The sequence below is a fragment of the Ranitomeya variabilis genome, chromosome 7, assembly GCF_051348905.1.
Source record: "Ranitomeya variabilis isolate aRanVar5 chromosome 7, aRanVar5.hap1, whole genome shotgun sequence".
NCBI classification, from domain to species: Eukaryota; Metazoa; Chordata; class Amphibia; order Anura; family Dendrobatidae; genus Ranitomeya; species Ranitomeya variabilis.
The window spans coordinates 99,402,296-99,420,485 of record NC_135238.1 but is presented as its reverse complement, the minus strand read 5'-3'; the positions used below and the strand labels follow the sequence as shown (position 1 = coordinate 99,420,485).

At 43.1% G+C, this 18,190-nt stretch overlaps 1 protein-coding gene across 7 annotated transcripts in view; it reads left to right on the top strand.

The window, feature by feature from the left end:
• The window catches only part of TNRC18 (trinucleotide repeat containing 18), a 997,170-nt gene that overhangs the window by 165,500 nt on the left and 813,480 nt on the right, over nucleotides 1-18,190 (top strand). The window contains exon 2 of one of the 7 annotated variants that reach the window (XM_077275611.1): nucleotides 6,052-6,582. The exons of the other annotated variants lie outside the window; for them this stretch is intronic. The gene's annotated coding sequence lies outside the window, so the exon portion shown is untranslated. The remainder of the gene's footprint in view (nucleotides 1-6,051; nucleotides 6,583-18,190) is intronic. 7 annotated transcript variants of the gene reach the window in all.

The following is an 18,190-nucleotide window of genomic DNA, read 5'->3' as shown; positions in this document are numbered from 1 at the left end:
TCTTCCAAGCACTGTACTGCAGGACATCTTGTCGTCACCCTCTCTATCAGCTGTTGTACCAGGCTGGAAGATGCCTCACACTCCCAGCCCTTTACGTGCTGGCACTGAGCTGCCAGGAACTATATTTCAGGGTTAGGCAAAGCCAAACATCCTTCATCCTTAGGTCTCTGAAGCGTCTCCAACCTAATACGGGGATGCTGCTTCCCCCATACCAAATTCCTAAATAAGGAGTTAATCAGCTTAAATTTCCCACGTGGTATCCAAATAGGTGAGTTATGGAGAACATACAGTATCTTAGGCATGAGAATCATTTTAATAAGGTTGACTTGGCCCACCACTGACAAGTGCAATTTAGACCATGCCCCTACTTTTGCCTTAAGAACCCCCAACACAGGAGTCAAATTCTTATGCAAGTAATCTGTAATCGGCAGAGAGATCCATGTCCCCAAATATTTGAATTGATCAGCCACTTTTAAGGTACCTTCACACTAAACGATATCGCTAGCGATCCGTGACGTTGCAGCGTCCTGGCTAGCGATATCGTTTAGTTTGACACGCAGCAGCGATCAGGATCCTGCTGTGATATCGCTGGTCGTTGAACAAAGTTCAGAACTTTATTTGGTCGTCAGACCGGCGTGTATCGTCGTGTTTGACACCAAAAGCAACGATACCAGCGATGTTTTACTCTGGTAACCAGGGTAAACATCGGGTTACTAAGCGCAGGGCCGCACTTAGTAACACGATGTTTACCCTGGTTACCAGTGTAAAATGTAAAAAAAACAAACACTACATACTCACCTTCGCATCCCCCGGCGTCCGCTTCCCACACTGACTGAGCGCCGTAAAGTGAAAGTACAGCACAGCGGTGACGTCACCGCTCTGCTGTTAGGGCCGGCGCTCACACAGTGCAGGAAGCGGACGCCGGGGGACGCGAATGTAAGTATGTAGTGTTTTTTTTTTTTTTACATTTTACGCTGGTAACCAGGGTAAACATCGGGTTACTAAGCGCGGCCCTGCGCTTAGCAACCCGATGTTTACCTTGGTTACCCGGGGACCTCGGCATCGTTGGTCGCTGGAGAGCGGTCTGTGTGACAGCTCTCCAGCGACCAAACAGCGACGCTGCAGTGATCGGCATCGTTGTCGCTATCGCTGCAGCGTCGCTTAATGTGAAGGTACCTTAAGTCTTGCTCCCTCCGTAACATCTCCCATCTCATCCCCTACGTTATCTACCTTAAACAGAGTTGATTTATTCCAATTTATCCTCAACCCCGAAAATGCTCCAAATCTTTCGATAAGCCGAATAACATTTCCCAATGAAATATGTGGATCGCCCAGGAACAGCAGTATGTCGTCCGCGTATAACGCTATCTTTTCTTCAAGTGACCCATACTTAAACCCAGATGCTTCAGCAGACTGCCTAATCTTGGTGGCCAACAGCTCAACAGCCAAAGCAAACAGGAGAGGGTAGAGTGGATAGCCCTGTCTTGTCCCTCTATGTAACTTAATCGTACGATCTCCATTCACCCTAACTCTAGCCACTGGCTGCGCATACAGCAGTTTGACCCAGGACACAAATTGTGGACCAAAACGAAAACCGTGTAACACCTGCCACAAATACCCCCATTCTACACTGTCGAAAGCCTTATGGGCGTCTAAGGATGCAATAACTCTCTGGCCACAGTTATCAGCACCCAGCTGTACATTGATAAAAAGGCTTCTTAAGTTAATTGCCGTAGACCTGTCGGGCATAAAGCCTGACTGATCCGGATGTATTAATTTAGAGATAACACCTGACAGTCTGGTTGCCAACACCCCGACCAGAAAGTAGACATCTGTTGTAAGCAAAGAAATTGGTCTGTATGACTCAGGATATCGTAAGTCTTTATCCTCCTTCGGGATTGTCACTATTATGGCTTCTCTCATGGAGGCTGGCAGGATTCCCCTACTCTAGCCTCCTCCAAGACCACTCTTAATCTGGGCATCAACACTTCCTCCATATCTTTGTAAATTTCGTCTGGTAGTCCATCTGCTCCTGGCGCCGTACTCCTTGCCATTGACCTTAATGCTCGGCTCAATTCCTCATCCGTAATAGGTGCCTCCAAACTTTCCCTGTCGACCTCACTCAGCTTACGCAACTCAAGTCCCCCTAAAAAAGCTCAAGTGTCTCCCATCGATGCATCCACCCACGAGCAGTACAAATCCGCATAGAAGTCCGTAAAGACCTCCAAGATCTCAGAAGTCTCCAGCACCTTCTCACAGTTTGCTGAAGTCAATGAATGCACAAATGATGTACTCCTCTGAGCAGAGGCCACCAGCTACAGCATATGACCCACCGCCTCCCCCTCCTGATAAAAAGCTAGTCTGAAACTTTCTTTCTCTCCTCCCTCTCCAAAAGAATTTTATCCATTTTATTCTCGGCAATTATTTCATCCTCCGCTACTCTCAGCCTCTCACTTGCCGTTCTTTCCGCCTGTTTTGCCCGCCCCTTACACCTACTAATATCTCTAAACAGCAATCCCCTCAGATACGCTTTCATAGTCTCCCAAATAGTGGGTATATCAGCACTTCCATCATTAAACAAAAAAAAAAGTCTCTATCTCCCGCTGTATGTTGTCTATATCAATACTGCGCAACCAGTTAGGGTGAATTTTCCACTCTCCGCTGCACCTGGCCCGCGCCCCCATCGGCGTAGCTCCACCTCAGTCGGATTATGATCCGAAAATGCCCGTGACAGGTATCTCACGTCTCCCACCATTGTATCTAACATTTCATTTCCAAGAGTCATATCTATTCTAGATAAGGTATCATGGGTCGGTGAGTAGCAAGAATACCCTCTCTCCCCAACGTGTCGCACCCTCCACAGATCAATCATGCCAATTTCCTGAACATATTACCAAACGTAATAGTATGACCTTGAGACCTATTCTGTAAGTTTTTGTTCCTATCCCAGAAGTCATCACATATATTATTGAGGTCTCCAATGATTAGAAGTGGTACCGGGTCCCCTCGCCCCACCAGCTCCAACACTTTGCTAATTTTCTTACTGGAATAGGGAGGTGGAATATACATAGCCACTACACACAGCAGCACCCCAAGCATTTTACATTTCACCACCACATATTGACCATCCGCATCAACATACACCTTCATCTCATTAAATCGCACCCCCGCAGTAATCAGTACTGACACTCCCCTTGAGTACGTAGAGAAAGTAGAGTGATATGCTTTCTGTATCCAGCGCCTAGACAAGTCATCAACTGTCTCACGCACTAAATGTGTTTCAAACAGACATCAATGAGGCCCTTTGATCACGAGCATACTGTAAAACTGCCGCCCGCCTGGTTTTATCCGCTAGGCCGCTTATATTCCAACTCAATATTTTAATACAGTCCCCCATCATACCTCTCATCAACCTTCAGAGTAACCTTATTTCTTGGCCTGAGCTGTCTAACCCCTCCCCCCCACCCTTTGAACTCCCATCCCTACCCTCCTCCCTAGCTAAAGCTTTTTCCTCTCACCGAGAGTGGGGCTCCTCTGCCCATTAGAGACACTCATTCTTGGATTACTTTCTCCTTCCCCCTCCCGACACCATTAAGGTCACAACTCTTTTTATTCATGTAAAACATTTCAAAACATTCGAAGAACACCTTTTTCTAAAGCACTTCTCTGCCCTCCATATTATCTATTGCGGCATTCTCTGGCCAAAGAACCAGAATGGCTAAACTCAACTCTTTCATAATTGAAAAGAATACAAGCAGTAAACAAGTATGTAAATTAACCCCTTCAAGTCGCGGCCCTTTTTCGTTTTTGTTTTTCACTTCCCTCCTCCCCAGAGCCATAACTTTTTTATTTTTCCGTCAATATGGTGATGTGAGGGCTTATTTTTTGCGGGACGAGTTGTACTTTTGAACGACACCATGTCTTTTACTAGAAAACGGGAAAAAAATTCCAAGTGCGGTGAAATTGCAAAAAAAGTGCAATCCCACACTTGTTTTTTGTTTGGCTTTTTTGCTAGGTTCACTAAATGCTAAAACTAAACTGCCATTGTGATTCTCTAGGTCATTACGAGTTCATAGACACCTAATATGTCTAGGTTATTTTTTATCCAAGTGGTGAAAAAAAATGTCAAAATTTTGCTTTAAAAAAAAAAAAAAAAAAAAAAGTGCCATTTTCCGATACCCGAATTTTCTCCATTTTTCGTGATCTGGGGTTGGGAGAGGGCTTATTTTTTGCGTGCCGAGCTGACGGTTTTAATAATATCACTTTTGTGCAGATTCGTTCTTTTGATCGCCCGTTATTGCATTTTAATGCAATGTCGCGGCGACCAAAAAAAACGTAATTCTGGCGTTTTCAAATTTCTTTTCGCTACGCTGTTTAGCGATCAGGTTAATGCTTTTTTTTATTGATAGATCGGGCGATTCTGAACGTGGCGATACCAAATACATGTAGGTTTTTTTATTTTTATTTTTTATTTTATTTAGGATGGGGCGAAAGGGGGGTGATTTAAACTTTTATATTTTTTATATTTTTTTCATATTTTTAAAAACATTTTTTTTTTACTTGTGCCATGCTTCAATAGCCTCCATGGGAGGCTAGAAGCTGGCACCACTCGATTGGCTCAGCTACATAGCAGCGATCATGAGATCGCTGCTATGTAGCTGAATTGCAGGTGTGCTGTGAGCGCCGACCACAGGGGGGCGCTCACAGCAGGCCGGCATTAGTAACCATAGAGGTCTCAAGGACCTCTATGGTTACCATCCTGATGCATCGCCGACCCCCGATCATGTGACAGGGGTCGGCGATTTACGTAAACTCCGGCCGCCCGGCCGGAAGCGCTGGTTAAATGCCGCTGTCTGCGTTTGACAGCGGCATTTAACAGGTTAATAGCGGCGGGTGAATAGCGATTTCTCCCGCCGCTATTGCGCGCACATGTCAGCTGTACAAAACAGCTGACATGTCACGACTTTGATGTGGGCTCACCGCCAGAGCCCACATCAAAGGGGGAGACACGACATGCGCAGTACATGTACGGAGCATGTCGTGAAAGGGTTAGCCCAATTCTCCTCTTCCAAAGAGAAACCAATATCCCATATCTCAATGAGTTCTCATTCTCCTTTAGGCTGGAGTCACACTCAGCGTAGGGAAATACGGTCTGTATTTTACATTAGTAATACGCAGAAATTATCCCAAAACAGTGATCCGTATGTCAGCCGTAGGCAGGGTGTGTCTGCTTATTTTAAACTTGTTAACCTCCGTATGTAATCCGTGTGGCATCCGTAATGCGCTTTTTTCTCGCAACCAGACAAAATGGACATTTAACGGTTTTGAGGGCTGACATTAATTTAAATCATCACCATAATCCTTTTTAAGGCCCTCTACAACAGGTGGAACCCTCTTATATGGCCATTTTGTTGCTGTGCTTGTGTAGATGTTTTAGTGGTACTTGGGCAACATGTGTGACCTCCTGCAATTCACACCTACTCATCGGGTGTTATTTAATTGGGTCTTGTCACGCCGCTTTGGCCACCCATACCCCGTGATAGTTGATCCGCGAAGGAGGAGAAGACGAATGTGGGTGCATACACTTTTGCAGCAATGCCTCACTAAAAGCCATTTTCACAGGCTATATTCAGCTCTGTGGACACATCCGGAAAAATTCTTCCAGTACTGTCGCATGACAATATCCACATTTGATATCTTGTTTGAGACAGTACGTCCTGGAATCACATATCAGGATACAAGGATGCGGAAATGCATATCTGCAGAGGAGCATCTTCTACTTACATTACGGTATGTATTCACCATACTCACACACTGTATGTAGATGATGTTTTAGTTACTAGTTTTCTTTTCAAACCATCTGATTTAAATTATATCATTAAATTTTTATGAAAGCATATCTAAATATGTAGTAAATGTTAGTATCTATTGTAAATTTAGGAAGGTACCCTCGTCTCCTGCCTTTTGTTTTCCTCATAATACTTTTGTCTACTAGGGTTTTAGAAAAGCATTGTTACTTAGCTAATTTTTTTTTTTTTTGTGTGCTTTCAGATTCCTGTCAACTGGATTATCTTATGCGGGACTACATCTTGAATTCCTCATCGGACAATCCACTATATCAGGCATAGTGCGGAATACATGTGTGCAGATATGGGACAAACTACGTGAACTTGTGATGCCTGAGCCAAAAATGGAGGATTGGCTGAAAATAGCCCGTGGTTTTTCTGATGGTTGTCAATTTCCGCACAGTATTGGAGCCCTGGATGGGAAACATATCAGGGTGCGTAAGCCGCCGAACTCAGGCACCCAATTCTATTATTATAAGCAGTTTTTCTCAGTAGTTCTGTTAGCTGTAGTTGACAGTAACTTCAGGTTTATAATTGTAGATATTGGGGCCTATGGGCGAACTGGAGACATTATGGGTCGGCGGCTACGTGAAAACCTGTTGGACCTCCCACCACCACGACAACTCCCAGGCTCCAATGCTGAAGCAGTCCCATATGTTCTTGTGGCAGATGAGGCCTTCCAATTGAGCAGGAATGTCATGAGGCCTTATCCCCGGCACAACCTGGACCACCGGCGGTGTGTATTTAGTGTCAGACTTTCTTGGGCACGGCGACTGGTGGAGTGCACCTTTGGCGTTCTGGCATCCAAATGGCGTGTTCTCCAGTCTGCCATTCAGCTGAGTGAGCAAAATGTAAATGAAGTAATTAAAGCTTGTGTTGTTCTGCACAACTTCACAAGAATTCATGAGTGTTCATCAGCTGACTGTGTTGAAGGCATTTTGGATAATGTGGGTAGGCCTACAACACAAGTCCTTCCTCCGCGGCGTCCCCTTTCTGGCTTAAAAGTTAGGGATATTTTTACATGTTATTTTGTTTCTCCTCATGGAGCTACTCCCTGGCAAGATAATGCTGTTTCTTTGTTGTAATGTATGTATGTATATATATATCTCTATCTATATACACTGTGTTCCAAATTATTATGCAAATATCTCCTCATATTTTCTCTAAATTACCTATCTGAATTGCAGTCATTGTTATTTTCCAGTCATCTACTATTATAGTATAATTGCAATGTTTTGGAAAAAACTGCCTATGAAAACAGTATCTTTAAAAAAAAAATAAACACTCAAAATGCATGTTCCAAATTATTATGCACAGCAGAGTTTTCAACCTTTTTTTTTATTTTGAACAAAAAAAATGGTCAATTGTGAAGTTATAAGCATTATCAGCTTATTACAAAATGAAATCAAACAGTTTTCAAGTGAAAACTTTATTCTAGGTGATGTTACATTTGCACGTAGGACCCCTTGTTCAAAAGAAGCTTCTGAACTCTCTCGTCCATTGAATTTGTCAGTTTTTGGATGGTTTCTGCTTCAATTGTTTTGCATGTGGACAGAATCCCCTCCCAGAGCTGTTGCTTAGATGTGAACTGCCTCCCGCCATCATAGACACTCCTTTTGATGATGCTCCAGAGGTTCTCAATGGGGTTGAGGTCAGGGGAAGATGGTGGCCACACCATAAGTTCGTCCTCTTTTATGCCCATAGCAGCCAGAGATGCAGATGTGTTTTTTGCAGCATGAGACGGTGCATTATCATGCATGAAAATAATCTTGCTGCGGAAAGCACGGTTCTTCCTCTTGAACCATGGCAGGAAGTGTTGTTATAGAAACTCCACATAGATTATGGAGTTCATCTTTACCCCTTCAGGGATCATAAAGGGGCCGACAATCTCTCTCCCCATGATTCCAGCCCAAAACATTACTCCACCTCCTCCTTGTTGGCGCTTTAGCCGTGTTTTCATGGGGTGTCCATCCTCCACTCCATCCATCTGGACCATCGAGCGTTGCACGGCACTCATCGGTGAACAAAACAGTTTGGAAGTCCATCTTCATGTATCGTTTGGCCCACTGGAGCCGTTTCTGCTTGTTGCAGTGGATAGAGGTTGTCGACAGGATGGCTTACGCACAGCTGCAAACCTCTGAAGGACCCTGCATCTTGTTGTTCTGGGGACGTTGGAGGCACCAGCAGCTTCAAAAACTCGTCTGTTGCTATGACGAGGCATTTTTGCAGCTGCTCTTTTAACTTTACGCAATTGCCTGTTGGAAAGAGTCCTCAATTTTTCCTTATCAGCACGCACACGTGTGTGCTGGGAACCAGCTACATACTTCTTGATTGTGCGATGGTCACGATGAAGTGTCTTGGCAATGTTGATTGTAGTCATGCCTTGACCTAAATACTACACAATTTGTTGCTTCTCAGCAGCCGACACACCCTTTTTCTTTCCCATTTTGGCAAAAAATGGAGGCTGCTTAATAATGTGGAACAGCCTTCTTAAGTAGTGTTGCCTTTATTTGGACACACCTGCCAAACTAATTTGCACAGGTATCTGCAATTGCTTTCAGTGATATAAAGAGCCCTGACACACATCACCATCAATGAGTTTAAATGACAAACAAAAAAATTCTAACCTTATCACTCCTAAACTCTATGTGCATAATAATTCGTAACACAGTGTATATCTTGTTTTTTCTTTTCATAATGCTTAAATTAGTTAACTGTGTGTGTTTCTGTGATATTTTTGCCTCATTGTTATCAACCGAGTAATTGAGTATGATATTGTAATGATTGGTCCAACAGCATAAAATTGACTTTTGAATATATACTTTTACTTATGTCAAAATCCTCTTTTTTTTGTCAAACACCATATTGATATCATATGGTTTTATATATAAATGTAAGCATCCAAAAACCATTTGAAAACAAAAACATACCGAAGTGCTATCACAGCAGAATAAAATATTTTTTTTTCTTGCAGTAAAATATAAAACCAAGGCTTAAAAAAACAAAATACATTACAGATTTCTGTAAGTTGGTGGAGGTGATAGCGGAAGCTCAGGGTCCTGGTCAGGTGGCCTTTGTTGGGCCAATTGTACATCATCTTGGGAGTATGATGTCTGACCCTGCTCTAAATGATGGCCTTGCTCATATTTGCCAGTTGTGTGCTGGCTCAAATAATAAGGGTTTTGACTATGGCCCTCATGATGTTGTAAATAAGGCCTTGCCTCATAACCCCCACCAATATGGCCATGTCGTCCAATCCGAGGTTGGGACCAGCCTCCAGCACTGGGTCTGGACAAGTGGCCATATTGGGAAGTTGATGGTATGATTGCATATGGTAATGTGCTGGCCTTGGTGGTTTTTGGGTGGGAAGGGGTAGAAGTGTAGGCACACGTGGAGGGTGTGCTTCAAATACTTGTTGAGCATGCTCCTGTTGAGATGATGGAAGGTGCAGGACGTTACGTGGTGACAGCTGCCATCTCTCAAAAAATTCAAACAAATCATAAGGTTCATTTGGTGTGGTACAGGCATCAATAAGTATTTGAAAACACCCTCTCACACGTAGCCTCACCTCACGGGGTATGGTACGGAGGTACCGGGCCAGGCTCCTCGCATAGGCCTCCTCACCATCATCCTGGGCAGCCCTGGCCAAATAATTAAGGACCCCAATGTCCACATTCCTGCGATAGTCTTGCAGCTCTCTCCTTCTGCAGCCACGGCGGGAAATAACAGCAGGCTGTGGGGATGTCTCCAGTGGAACAGTAGGGCTGTTACTGTTTCCAGGATCATCCTGGCTTACTGGAACTGGTGCTGCTGTGGGTGGTGGTGCAGCATCTTGGCCAGTTGTTGCCGGATCTTGTGGTGCAAATGAAGAAGTTCCATGAAGGATGTCCCTGGGAGGATCCGAAGATGGGCCAGCCACCTCTTCTTCTTCCCCAACCGGATCTGTCAGGGCCTCCGAGTCTGAGCTGGTCTCCCTCTCAGTGAGGTTGGACTGTGTTCTGTTTGTAAAGTTTAGGAATAATTTTTTTAAACTTACAATTTTACCTTTATTAAAGATATGTGTTATGTTTTATGATGTTTTTACTTACGGTCTCAGATCCATACTGGGGTCCAAAAAGGAAAGCTCGTCGTAATAGATATATTTTAGCTTTTTGGAATGCGCTGCTGACCCACTCCTGGCCCTCTGCTGTCTTTCGCGCCTATATCGGTCGCGTATGCTGCGCCATCGTCTCATAACACCTTCCACTGCAATGAAAGGACCAAAAAAATGTATAAGGCCATTGTGCACAGTGGTACCACTATGTGTCATTTATTTTACAAATTTTAATGTGGCCTAGTAACCTGCATTTTTCAAAAAAGATCATCAACATAAATATTGTAACCTCCAACAGCACAATATGATATAATGTAAAATACATAGATTTTACTCCCATAAGGACAGGGCCCTCTCCCCTCTGTAGCAGTATGTGATTGTAAATTTGTAAAATGTAAACGGCATGTCAACAAATCTGAGCGGAACCCTTTTCTCATGTCCAGCACCATGTAATTAATGGTGCTATATAAATTAATGAGATTAATCTTAATTTAAAGAACATTATGACCACATTCCTGTTGGTAATGCAGTTTGCAATATTATTCAGAGTGTGAGAAACATGAGTGTACTTACTTATCTACCTCTGGACCTCATATGGCCGCTGCTCATATTCTGGGAAAAGCATCCCATATATGCTCCTCCATGCTGCCTCTTTTCTGGCCTGGTTGGAGAAATGGGCATCTCTCTGATCCCAAATTTCGGGCCTCTCTTGCGCCAGGACCAGCAGCATTTCCACATTTATAATATTTGCCATGATGCTGAAAACTCCGTGGAAGCGTGCGGCAGATTTCTGGGATGTCTGTCTGGGTTTTTCAGCTAATAAGCATGTCTGAGCTTCCTGATTGAGGGCTTGGAAGATTTCCTGTCACCTGCTGTACTCTTGCGTATTTTACGCTAGTCACACTGTTGGTCCGTGTGTAATCCGTATTTTTCTCGCCCCCATATACTTTCATTGGCGTATTTTTTGCGCAATATGCTGACAAACGCAGCATGCTGCGATTTTCTACGGCTGTAAAATACGATTGCGTAATATACGGCAGATAGGAGCTGCCCCATAGAGAATCATTGGTCCGTGTGCAATGCGTTGTTTTTGCGCCTCTCATACGTCCGTAAAACTCTATAGTGTGACCCCGGCCTTAGCTTGTATTTTCTTAGCATTAATATCAATCCACTGGGTAGCGTCCTCTGGTGTCAGGAAAAAATGAACTCTATTAAAAGCCACCACTCTTAGTCTCGCCCGAAAAAATGATGGCTTAGGGTTGATTCCATGACAGATTTCTTTTAATAAATTAATATTGACATAGTATTTCCAGTGATTTCTGCATTTTACTTTTATTGGTTTTTATACCCTGTAATAAATTTGTTCAATTTGTGATAGTAACCTAGTGATTAGTGCAAGAATTGTAAGATTTTATAGTCTTTGCAATAAATATAAACAAGTTGGCCCGCGTGAAATTTTCGCACATTGGTTGTCGGGGGCGCAGGCTATTTCAGGAAAATCAAGCTGGTCAAATATTAACCCCTTTCTGACATCTGACGTACTATCCCGTCGAGGTGGGGTGGGCCCGTATGACCACCGATGGGATAGTACGTCATACGCGATCGGCCGCGCTCACGGGGGGAGCGCGGCCGATCGCGGCCGGGTGTCAGCTGCATATCGCAGCTGACATCCGGCACTATGTGCCAGGAGCGGTCACGGACCGCCCCCGGCACATTAACTCCCGGCACACCGTGATCAAACATGATCGCGGTGTACCGGCGGTATAGGGAAGCATCGCGCAGGGAGGGGGCTCCCTGCGGGCTTCCCTGAGACCCCCGGAGCAACGCAATGTGATCGCGTTGCTCCGAGGGTCTCCTACCTCCCTCCTCGCCGCAGGTCCCGGATCCAAGATGGCCGCGGCATCCGGGTCCTGCAGGGAGGGAGGTGGCTTACCGAGTGCCTGCTCAGAGCAGGCACTGGTAAGCCTGCAGCCCTGCACAGCAGATCGCAGATCTGACAGAGTGCTGTGCACACTGTCAGATCAATGATCTGTAATGTCCACCCCTGGGACAAAGTAAAAAAGTTTAAAAAAAATTCCCCACATGTGTGTAAAAAAAATAAATAAAAAAAATATCCTAAATAAAGAAAAAAAAAAATATTCCCATAAATACATTTCTTTAGCTAAATAAAATAAAAAAACAATAAAAGTACACATATTTAGTATCGCCGCGTCCGTAACGACCCAACCTATAAAACTGCCCCACTAGTTATCCCCTTCAGTAAACACCGTAAGAAAAAAAAGAGGCAAAAAACAACGCTTTATTATCATACCGCCGAACAAAAAGTGGAATAACACGCGATCAAAAAGACTGATATAAATAACCATGATACCGCTGAAAACGTCATCTTGTTCCGCAAAAAAACGAGCCGCCATACAGCATCATCAGCAAAAAAATTAAAAAGTTATAGTCCTGAGAATAAAGCGATACCAAAATAATTATTTTTTCTATAAAATAGTTTTTATCGTATAAAAGCGCCAAAACATAAAAAAATGATATAAATGAGATATCGCTGTAATCGTACTGACCCGACGAATAAAACTGCTTTATCAATTTTACCAAACGCGGAACGGTATAAACGCCTCCCCCAAAAGAAATTCATGAATAGCTGGTTTTTGATCACTCTGCCTCACAAAAATCGGAATAAAAAGCGATCAAAAAATGTCACGTGTCCGAAAATGTTACCAATAAAAACGTCAACTCGTCCCGCAAAAAAACAAGATCTCACATGACTCTGTGGACTCAAATATGGAAAAATTATAGCTCTCAAAATGTGATAACGCAAAAAATATTTTTTGCAATGAAAAGCGTCTTTCAGTGTGTGACGGCTGCCAATCATAAAAATCCGCTAAAAAAACCGCTATAAAAGTAAATCAAACCCCCCTTCATCACCCCCTTAGTTAGGATAAAATAAAAAAAATAAAAAATGTATTTATTTCCATTTTCCCATTAGGGTTAGGGCTAGAGTTAGGGCTAGGGTTAGGGTTAGGGCTAGGGTTGGGGCTAGGGTTGGGGCTAGGGTTAGGGCTAGGGTTGGGGCTAGGGTTGGGGCTAGGGTTGGGGCTAGGGTTAGGGCTAGGGTTAGGGCTAGTGTTACGGCTAGTGTTAGGGCTAGTGATAGGGCTAGGGTTGGGGCTAGGGTTGGGGCTACAGTTAGGGTTGGGGCTAAAGATAGGGTTAGGGTTTGGATTACATTTACGATTGGGAATAGGGTTGGGTGTGTCTGGGTTAGAGGAGTGGTTAGGGTTACTGTTGGGATTAGGGTAAGGGTTGTGTTTGGATTAGGGTTTCAGTTATAATTGGGGGGTTTACACTGTTTAGGCACATCAGGGGCTCTCCAAACGGGACATGGCATCCGATTTGAATTCCAGCCAATTCTGCGTTGAAAAAGGAAAACAGTGCTCCTTCCCTTCAGAGCTCTCCCGTGTGCCCAAACAGGGGTTTACCCCAACATATGGGGTATCAGCGTACTCAGGACAAATTGGACATCATCTTTTGGGGTCCAATTTCTCCTGCTACCCTTGGGAAAATACAAAACTGGGGGCCAAAAAATAAGTTTTGTGGGAAAAAAAAGAGATTTTTTATTTTCACGGCTCTGCGTTGTAAACTGTAGTGAAACACTTGGGGGTTCAAAGTTCTCACAACACATCTAGATAAGTTCCTTGGGGGGTCTAGTTTCCGATATTGGGTCACTTGTGGGGGGTTTGTACTGTTTGGGTACATCAGGGGCTCTGCAAATGCAACGTGACGCCTGCAGACCAATCCATTTAAGTCTGCATTTCAAATGGCGCTCCTTCCCTTCCGAGCTCTGTCATGCGCCCAAACAGTGGTTCCCCCCCACATATGGGGTATCAGCGTACTCAGGACAAATTGGACAACAACTTTTGGGGTCCAATTTATCCTGATACCCTTGTGAAAATACAAAACTGGGGGCTAAAAAATCATTTTTGTGAAAAAAAAAAAAAAAATTATTTTCACGGCTCTGCGTTATAAACTGTAGTGAAACACTTGGGGGTTCAAAGCTCTCAAAACACATCTAGATAAGTTCCTTAGGGGGTCTACTTTCCAAAATGGTGTCACTTGTGGGGGTTTTTAATGTTTAAGCACATCAGGGGCTCTCCAAACGCAACATGGCATCCCATCTCAATTCCAGTCAATTTTGCATTGAAAAGTAAATTAGCGCTCCTTCCCTTCCGAGCTCTGCTATGCGCCCAAACAGTGGTTTACACCCACATATGGGGTATCAGCGTACTCAGGACAAATTGCACAACAATTTTTGGGGTCCAATTTCTTCTCTTACCCTTACGAAAATAAAAAATTGGGGGCGAAAAGATCATTTTTGTGAAAAAATATGATTTTTTATTTTTACGGCTCTGCATTATAAACTTCTGTGAATCACTTAATGGGTCAAAGTGCTCACCACACATCTAGATAAGATCCTTAGGGGGTCTACTTTCCAAAATTGTGTCACTTGTGGGGGTTTCAATGTTTAGGCACATCAGGGGCTCTCCAAATGCAACATGGCGTCCCATCTCAATTCCAGTCAATTTTGCATTGAAAAGTCAAATGGCGCTCCTTTCCTTCCGAGCTCTGCCATGCGCCCAAACAGTGGTTTACCCCCACATATGGGGTATCAGCGTACTCAGGACAAATTGTACAACAAATTTTGGGGTCTATTTTCTCCTGTTACTCTTGGTAAAATAAAACAAATTGGAGCTGAAATAAATTTTGTGTGAAAAAAAGTTAAATGTTCATTTTTATTTAAACATTCCAAAAATTCCTGTGAAACACCTGAAGGGTTAATAAACTTCTTGAAAGTGGTTTTGAGTACCTTGAGGGGTGCAGTTTTTAGAATGGTGTCACACTTGGGTATTTTCTATCATATAGACCCCTCAAAATGACTTCAAATGAGATGTGGTCCCTAAAAAAAAAATGGTGTTGTAAAAATGAGAAATTGCTGGTCAACTTTTAACCCTTATAACTCCATCACAAAAAAAAATGTTGGTTCCAAAATTGTGCTGATGTAAAGTAGACATGTGGGAAATGTTACTTATTAAGTATTTTGCGTGACATATGTCTGTGATTTAAGGGCATAAAAATTCAAAGTTGGAAAATTGGGAAATTTTCTAAATTTTCGCCAAATATTCGTTTTTTTCACAAATAAACGCAAGTTATATCGAAGAAATTTTACCACTATCATGAAGTACAATATGTCACGAGAAAACAGTGTCAGAATCGCCAAGATCCGTTGAAGCGTTCCAGAGTTATAACCTCATAAAGGGACAGTGGTCAGAATTGTAAAAATTGGCCCGGTCATTAACGTGCAAACCACCCTTGGGGGTGAAGGGGTTAATGTATTTAATGACATGATGAACACAGAGAGGTATTTATATATGTTGATTGGTAATACAATAAATTGGTTTGATAAGTAGAGGCTAAAAAAAATGTCTTGAGGTTGTGGTGCCACCTGCAGGTTGTTTTTTTTTTTCTGCAGGTTTCTGAAAATGAATGTTTAAACTGTATTTATTGATCAAATCGTGAATGTGTGGTTTGTGTTTTTTTTCTTGTGTTTACCTTTCAAATGGTGTATTATTTGTGTGTGTGGGGCGACGTAATCACTGAAAAAAAAAAAGTGCAAATATAAATAGTGATGCTTAAAGGGCCACTGTCACCCCCCCCCAGCCGTTATAAACTAAAAGAGCCACCTTGTGCAGCAGTAATGCTGCAGTCTAACAAGGTGGCTCTTTTAGTTTTTGATTCATTTATTACCTCAATAAAGCGTTTTAAAAATTGGCCACAAATACCAGATATTGTACCGGGAGGCGGTCCGAATCGTCCTCTATCAATCTCCCAACTGCCGTCACTCTTCTCTTCAGGGGCGATGGTCGCCGCCCCCTGAGTGCTGTTGCTTCTTAAATCCGGCGCCTGCGCTGTGCGTGCCTGCCTGGGGCCCGCACTGTGTTATTCATTATGCACAGTGCGGGGCTGGGGTTCCTGGGCATGCGCACTGCGCTTGTCAGACGCTCCCCCGGTCCCCCGCCTTCCAGCATTGCCGGAATATACATGTTTCATTGCCGACGTTTTGAACAGCCACAAAGAACAACGCTGGAAGGCGGGGGACCGGGGGAGCGTCTGACAAGCGCAGTGCGCATGCCCAGGAACCCCAGCCCCACACTGTGCATAATGAATAACACAGTGCGGGGTGGGGATTCAGGAACAGGGTGGCCGCACTGCCCGCACAGGCGCAGTCAGGCACCCTGCGTCTGAGCTGTGACTGACAATGAAGACTGCGCCTGCCCCAGGCAGGCACGCACAGCGCAGGCGCCGGATTTAAGAAGCAACAGCGCGAAGGGGGCGGCGACCATCGCCCCTGAAGAGAAGAGTGACGGCCGGTTGGAGATTGATAGAGGACGATTCGGACCGCCTCCCGGTACAATATCTGGTATTTGTGGCCAATTTTTAAAACGCTTTATTGAGGTAATAAATGAATCAAAAACTAAAAGAGCCACCTTGTTAGACTGCAGCATTACTGCTGCACAAGGTGGCTCTTTTAGTTTATAACAGCTGGGGGGGGGTGACAGTGGCCCTTTAAAGAAAAAAAAAAGTGTGTATATTACGGTACATATTTATGTTTATTTTTTACAAAACAAACTTGATTCATACATTTCTTTTTCAAGATGTGTAATTATTATTATTATTTTTATTCCTTTTAAAAACTTGCAATGAACAGGTCAACCCTTGGCTTCTTAATTGACCAAAAGATATCTCTCTGTAATTTCATTCAAGTTGGTTATTCAGGGACTGACCATTTCAGGAAATCTTGGTTAATGGATATTGCTGAGGTCACATTTACACTTGAATGTTGTTGTTTTTTTTTGTTCTGTTTTTTTTTGCAAAAATGCTAATTACAGTTATTTAATGTTTGTATATATTTATTTTAAAAAAATCTCACTCCGGAAATTCAAATATCTGGAAACTCATGTAACAGCTAGGCCACTTGACTATGTCAAACTTAATTTGAACCCACTATTGGACAAATTTGTAGCAGAGATCAACACCTGGTGCAAGTTACTAATTTCAGTCATAGGTAAGGGGGTAGCTTAATTAACCCCTTCATGACTAGAGCTTTTTTCCCGGTTTTTCCTTTTTCGCTCCCCTTCTTCCCAGAGCCATAACTTTTTTATTTTTCCATCAATATGGCCATGTGAGGGCTTATTTTTTTGCGGGACGAGTTGTACTTTTGAACGACACCATTGGTCTTACCATGTTGTGTACTAGAAAATGGGAAAAAATTCCAAGTGTGGTGAAATTGCAAAAAAAGTGCAATCTCGCACTTTTTTTTGGTTTGCCTTTTTTACTAGGTTCACTAAATGCTAAAACTGCCCTGACATTATGATTCTCCAGGTCATTACGAGTTCATAGACACCAAACGTATTTAAGTTCTTTTTTATCTGTGGTGAAAAAAAATTCCAAACTTTGCTAAAAAAAAAAAAATATTGCTCCATTTTCCGATACCAGTAGTTTCTCCATTTTTTGTGATCTCGGGTTGGGTTAGGGCTTTTATTTTTGCATGCCGAGTTCACTTTTATAATGATATCATTTTGGTGCAGATATGATCTGTTGATCGCCCTTTATTGCATATTGACTTTTTTTTCTCTCTACGCCTTTTAGCGATTAGATTACATAGTAACATAGTTAGTAAGGCCGAAAAAAGACATTTGTCCATCCAGTTCAGCCTATATTCCTATATTCCATCATAATAAATCCCCAGATCTACATCCTTCTACAGAACCTAATAATTGTATGATACAATATTGTTCTGCTCCAGGAAGACATCCAGGCCTCTCTTGAACCCCTCGACTGAGTTCGCCATCACCACCTCCTCTGGCAAGCAATTCCAGATTCTCACTGCCCTAACAGTAAAGAATCCTCTTCTATGTTGGTGGAAAAACCTTCTCTCCTCCAGACGCAAAGAATGCCCCCTTGTGCCTGTCACCTTCCTTGGTATAAACAGATCCTCAGCGAGATATTTGTATTGTCCCCTTATATACTTATACATGGTTATTAGATCGCCCCTCAGTCGTCTTTTTTCTAGACTAAATAATCCTAATTTCGCTAATCTATCTGGGTATTGTAGTTCTCCCATCCCCTTTATTAACTTTGTTGCCCTCCTTTGTACTCTCTCTAGTTCCATTATATCCTTCCTGAGCAC